The sequence below is a fragment of the Nelumbo lutea genome, chromosome 3 (assembly GCF_056320005.1).
Source record: "Nelumbo lutea isolate HS-2025 chromosome 3, American lotus-T2T, whole genome shotgun sequence".
NCBI classification, from domain to species: Eukaryota; Viridiplantae; Streptophyta; class Magnoliopsida; order Proteales; family Nelumbonaceae; genus Nelumbo; species Nelumbo lutea.
Window position 1 is genome coordinate 99,865,071 of NC_142686.1, and position 6,951 is coordinate 99,872,021.

Genomic DNA, 6,951 nt, shown 5'->3' on the forward strand with positions numbered 1-6,951 from the left:
TTTACAATCATGTCTATCGGGAAGCTAATCAAACGGCAGACTGGTTCGCCAATCAAGCATTTCCGTCCCTACAAGGTACAATAAGTCTCAATCTTAGTGATCTTCTTTGGAATCTAGCTTGTATTTGTAAGTCTGATTTATGGGGACACGCTACCCCCCGTCTTGTGTAACCCCTCTTGGTTTCTATCAAAAAAAAAAAAATTGTGTCCATTTGTAAAGATTTATACTTTTACTAGCTGTACGGGTCCCATGTATTTTATTTCTGGTGTGAAACATTAAAATTGTGAATTTGTCCACTTCTAAAGCTTTACACCTTTACTCATTAGCTTCTGTTAATATTCGATGTTTAGATTGTGTTTGATTGTAAGGCAAATGCAAATATGTACACTACATATTGAAAAAATCTTTGTGGAGAATTCTCTGTCTTCATTATGCAAGATATCATATATATACAATTTAGGAGATTCTAGCCAAAGACCCCAGGGAACTACAACAAGCTAAAGATACATGTATGACGATAATATAAGGATTTTCCAATACTCTCCCTCAAATTGGTGCATGAAGATTTCGAATGCCCAATTTGCCAAGGAAATAGGCGAATTTTTCTTTTCCGAGAGCTATATGCAGAGTCGCGAACAAAATGACAGTCGACTTCAATATGCTTTGTTCTCTCGTGAAACACTAGATTTGCGGCTATATGCAGAGTCGCCTGATTATCGCAATATAATTGTACAAGTTCATCATGCACCACTCCCAAGGACAAAAGGAGTTTCTTCATCCACTTCAACTCATAACTTGTTGCAGCCATTGAACAATGTTCTGCTTCTACCGATGAGCGTGACACATTATGTTGTTTTTTTGTTTTTCAAGAAACCGGTGACTGCCCCAGTAGAACAAAATAGCCAGTCAACGAACGCCGTGTCAATGGGCAGCTTGCCCAATCAGAGCCGCAATAAGCATACAAACGCAAATTGCTATCAGAACATAACAATATACATTGTCTAGGATATCCTTTCATATATCGCACTACTCGCAGAGCTGCCTCCCAATGTTGCCATGGACTCTCTACATGAACTGAGCTAGGATATGAACACAATAACACAGTTCAGGTCATGTGATGGTTAAGTATATCAACCGCCCCACTTGTCACCGATACTGATTGGGATTTTCCATTAGAGCACCCTTTGCTAGCGCAAGATGATGATCATGTTCAATGAGCACAGATATTGGTTTGGCTCCCAAAAGTCCACATTCCGAGATGATGTCTAGGGCATACTTCCGTTGAGACAAAAATATTCCCTCAAGGCCACGAGCTACTTCAATACCTAGGAAGTGCTTGAGTGGACCCAGGTCTTTCATATGGAAGCATCGATTGAGATACTCTTTAAATTTCGTAATGGCTACAGTATCATTTCCCCCAACAATCAAGTCATCAACATATATCAGCACGTGCATACGAACATAGTGTTTGAAATAAGTGAACAAAGAGTAGTCAGGATACGATTGAACAAACCCGAACTGTATCAAGGCCACTGTCAATTTTGAGAACCAACATCTGGGAACTTGACGTAATCCATATAGAGATTTCTTCAGTTTGCGCACTTTTATTCGATCCTTAGCTGCGAAACCTGGCGACAACTACATGTATACCTCCTCATTCAAATCCCCATGTAAGAATGCACTATGTACATTCATCTGATGCAACTCCCAGTTCCTAGTGGCTGCCATGGCTAAGAAGGTTCAGACTGTTCTCATTTTGGCCACAGGAGCGAAAGTCTCATGTTCAAAGTGGAATTGAGTGTGAATGTGGTCTTTCAAACACTGAGCAGTGTAGGTTACGTAGGGCTTTAACAAAATAGACGACGTGCAATGTCGATGTCCCCTACCAATTTGCTCTTCTGGTGTTGTTTGTGGTGTTGGATCCACACTAATTTCGTCCTCACCGCCATTGATTTCTACTTCCTGCACACTCTCTCCATCTCCTTGCTCCTCCTCTCTACCATCATCATTATTTTCAAGGCTCCCCCTACCACAAATATCGACTGTATCACTCCCCCTGTCTTTATTTCCTCTGTGGCTGTGAAAAGCATCATCGTCAACCACAGTATCAGTTGGTGCAATGGCTAGGCCAGGGTTGTCTTCTAGAGTTGCTTTTAGATTAGCGGCATATGGAAATATATTCTCATGGAAGACTACATCACGGGAAACAAAATATTCACTTCTTTCAACATCATATATGCGCCAACCTTTCTTTCCGTAAGGATAACCTACAAAAACACACTTCCTACTCTTTTCTCCAAACTTACCATTGTCTCGAGGACTCCAATGAGCATAGCAAAAGCAGCCAAATGCTCACATTTGCTCGTATTGAGGTGGCATCCCGAACAGTACCTCATACGGAGTCTTCCCACCAAGTACAAAAGAAGGTGTCTATTTATCAAGTATCCGATAGCTAAGACACACTCCCCCCAAAAACCAATGGGCAAGTCTGCTTGAAATCTCAATGCTCTCGCAACATTCAAGATACGCTTGTGTTTTCTCTACACCCGACCGTTTTGTTGCGGTGTTCCGACACAAAGTTTGATGCAGAATGCCATGAGTCTCAAAGTATGATTTTAAGCTTTTAAACTCTATTCCATTATCACTTCGAACAATCCTGACTTGTTTGTCAAACTGACGTTCTGCCATGGCACAAAATTTCTCAATAATATGTGCTACTTCACTTTTTTCCAGTAACAAGTAAACCCATACAGCACGAGAATAATCATCAACAATGGTTAAAAAGTAAACTGCACCACAAGAGGTAGGTACTTTATAGGCGCCCCATGTATCACAATGAATTAGAGAAAAAAATCATAAGCTTTATGTTACTTTTAGGAAAAATTTCCTATGTTTGTTTTGCTCTGTAACAAACATCACAAGGCTTATCTCCTTCAGTTCTACTATTTAATTTATCTACTTTAGGAAGAAAAGATAATATCTGTTTAGACGGATGCCCTAATCTGCAATGCCATAACCCCCATTCATCCATACCTCTTGTTCTATTCGCCCGAACCAGTGCTGCTCCTCTAAAATGATAGACCCCATCACACTGGTCACCCGCTCCAATCAGAATCCTCGAGGTTTGGTCATGTATCACACACAGCTTATCTCTTGCAATAATTTTGCTACGAAAATAAGGGTGTAGTTCATTCTTGGTACAAAAAGCACATGATGTAAATAAATATTTCCACCCAAATGTAAAATCCCTTCCTTCGCTGCAGTGGTTTGCTTCCCATTGGGAAGTCCCACTGGACACGGTGTAATATTCCGTACATCCATCAATAAATCAATTTCTCCAGTCATATGGTGCGACACCCCGGAATCAAATATCCAATCAGTAGAATTTTTCTTACCAGAAAGTCTTCCCATTCCACCATATTTGTGAGAGTTCAGAATATTAAGAAGTGTTGTCCATTGTTCTCCACTTAGCCTAGGGAATCTGTTATGATCATGATCATTCGTGATTTCAGCCTTCTGTCCTCCGGTCTCACTTGCCGCAGCCTGGGCAGCGTTTGCTCTTGCATTGTTCCCTCATCCACATCTGCTGGCACCCATGCTCGAAACACCTCGCCCACGACCTACTCCCTTCCCTGACGACGTACTGTGGGGTTTGTCTCCCCACCATTCCGACTTACTTGAGCTCTCACCATTCCGGCTGTTATTGGCAGCCATGGTACCGATCAATAAGAAATAGTAAGAAACACAATAGTCTTTTGATTATCCTCTGAATCGTCAACTGGCAAGAACGAACTTGGAGCTTCGGCTCCTGATACTGTTGTGCATTGTTCCGAAAGGGAATTCGGTATCGCCGTTGTTGTTAGAGAGTGAACAGTCTGGGTTCACTCGAACAGGAAAGCCTATACCCGAGAGAGATCCGAACCAATGCAGCGATTTTCGCCGCGACTCAATTCAAGAGCTCTATAGAAACGACGTCTCCCAAGGATAACGACAAGCAGCGTTGTTCGCCTAAAGTCATAGCCTGACTTATGGGCCTCGAAGCGTTGCCCAACTCCAGGCACGAGCCTCTCAAGAAATCAGACCAGCTTGAGTTATGGAGATCTGCTTCGGAATCCAGAGTATCGAGAGATCTGCTTCAATATCGTTTCATCGACGGGAACAACTTCCATCTGAAGCAACAGTTCCAGACCAGCTTCGGAGCTAACGTCACCAGCAATGTGATTAGAGACAATGCGGATCCGGAAGATAATAAGTCTAACATCAGGAAACCGGATTCAATTGACTTCTGTGTGAGAGAACCAAAGCCCGAACCATCGAGACCTTTGAGCGGAGGCCTATCTACGTCATCATGGAAGACACAACAACATCGTAAGAGTTTCTTTGACATGTAGGATTTCTTTCCGGAACCAAAACACACAAACTCTCTCTACGGAGAGATCGAGAAGCAGTTGAAGATGTGGGAATCGATGAACCGACAAAGGATCTGGAGACACTAAAGCAGATTCTAGAAGCTCTGCAACTCAAGGGACTTCTGCATTCCAAGAAACTAGCAGAGCATATCCGACACAAAAATTTCATATATGACTGGAAATTCTACGCAGAAGATCAATCATCCACTATTATCTGATCGCGCAGGTTCCAGGACGTCGTCGGATGCTACAACGACTGGCCGAACTTCAATGGGAGGAAGGCAGCCCGCTTCTGATTGAGGAAAAACCCAGGTTGTCTGGCATGTCAAGCACTGAAGCTGCACAGGGATTCCGTTCGAACACACCACGCTCTAATACCATGAAAAAATCTTTGCGGAGAATTCTGTCTTCGTTATGCAAGATATCGTATATATACAATTCAGGAGATTCAATTGTAATAGGAAACTACAACTAGCCAAAGACTCCAACCAACTACAACTAGCTAAAGATACATGTACGACGATAAGATAAGGATTTCCCAATACATATTTACCCATTTTTCGATTTATGAATGCAAATGCGATTCGCATCTTAAACCGTTTTTGCATTCATTTTATTTTATTATTAAATATTCCAACGATACAATGCATTAACTTGGCTAAAAAAATTAATTATAAAAGTGTCAGAAAATACATTTTTACTCTTATAATTATTACTTCTTTTACCTTTCAAATAAGCTAGCAAACGGAAACCGGAGTACAGAAATACGCAATTTGACGTACCTTCCATCCCTCTCCCGTATTCTTCTTCTCCTTCACCATCTTCTTCTAGTAGCGGTAAACCGAACTGGCTCGATCCTTAACTAGCGGCGATAACCCCTCACTCTCACTCACTCACTCTCTCTCTCTCTTCCCCTTCGTTCTCTCTCCCCCGTGTCATCACTGACCTTCCCGTGTCACAGGCAATCCAGATGCGGTTGCGAATGAATTCTGTCCTGGGTCGGGTCTGTTCTTCTGAAACTCTAGTTTTGACATCGCTTCGATCTAGTTCTCATATTCTTCCCCTATTTCTTTGTCTTGACACGAACCTAGCGAATGCAAGTGGTTTTCGGGGACGAGGGCTCGGGAGTGTCGAATGTAGAACCTCAGATCGTGCTCAAGATGAGATCTAGTTGGTACTGGTCGCTGGTGGTCTCGTACGGGTTAGGGTTCGTATGAGAAAAGGTTGGAGGGGAGTTTAAATGACAGGGAAAAGTCCAACCCGGGTCTTGGGAGTAGCTGCGCGTTTGAAGGACTTGGGCGAAGAGTATCGGCAGCAGAGAGGGGCGGTGGATGACGAACCAAATCTTGTTCGAAGCATTGACTTGATCATTCCATCCGTTAGACGGAGGCAACGCTGGCGACTCATCAAATCCAAAAATCTTGTGGATTAGTAGGGTGTGATCGAAAAGAACGATAGGGTTTGGTCCGTATTATGCTTTTGAAGGAAAAGATCATTGAGACGAGCTCTTGAGCATTGATCACTTGAGAACAAGAGAGAGGTGTAGGCTGAGAGAAAGAAAGAGGGGAGACCGAGAGAGTGACCAAAGCAGCCGCCATTGCTAGGGGTTGCAGCGGCGATGGTGTTGATCAAAGAGGCAGGGGATGGGATAAAGAAGAAAGAGAGAGAAGTATGTAGGATTTTATTTTAGCTCGCCGAGATAGAGGAGATTGCAGTGGTGGGGTGGTGCTCTGTATCCAGATGTAACCGGACTAAAGACTTCAACTCCTCCCGTTGGTCAATTTACAAGGTTTTGGAATCGCCTCTAGAACCCAAATTGCGAAAACCGGTTTTGATCTTTGAGCTTTGCATTTTCTAAGCTCCGGACACCATCGTAAAATCGAAGGGTATGTTGGACCATAAAAGGATAGTTTAGGCATTTTGAAAAAATTAAACTCACATGTGTAAGGGTTTTGATAGAAGGTAAGATAAGAGTAGAGTTAGTCGATCAAAAACAACACAACGGTAATTTAAGAAATTTAACCATTTTATTATTGGTGTGTAACTATGGTTTTTAAAATAGACCAGACCGAATGGTCAGATTCAGATTGAAAAAACTGCACTTGACCAGTTTCATTTTACCTCAAAATTACTTTTTGGCCAAAATACATTGATTTGGTTAGCAAACGTTGACTCAAACGGTCGAATCGTCAATTTGAACAATGTTTTTTTTTGCTGTTTTTTGCTTTTTTTTATTTATTTTTTGTTAGAGTAGGTCGTCCGTTTGGACTGGACAATCGGACCATTCGACCTGGGAACTAAAACCATAATGATTCCCTGCCCAGTCCAGTTTTAAAAACCTTGTGTGCAACATTATCATTGTGAATTTGTCCTCTTATAAAGGTTTACACTATGAAACTCAAACCCAAAACAATATAAGACGAAACCACTATTCGTACTTGTTTGTTGCTGTTGGTGGGGGAGTATAAGAATAAGACCCATTAGATAGAGGGGAAAGAGAAAGATGATGCAGGGGAGTTGAACTTCGGCTATCTTTTGTTGA

General features: G+C 42.1%; 1 long non-coding RNA gene across 1 annotated transcript; it reads right to left on the reverse strand.

The window, feature by feature from the left end:
- Nucleotides 1-2,610: 2,610 nt before the first annotated feature.
- On the reverse strand, nt 2,611-6,365 carry LOC148867142 (uncharacterized). The gene is made up of 2 exons (XR_016109212.1): nt 5,192-6,365; nt 2,611-4,816 (listed from the first exon to the last, which is right to left on the reverse strand). It is a non-coding gene; the product is annotated as an uncharacterized LOC148867142 (long non-coding RNA).
- Nucleotides 6,366-6,951: the final 586 nt, after the last annotated feature.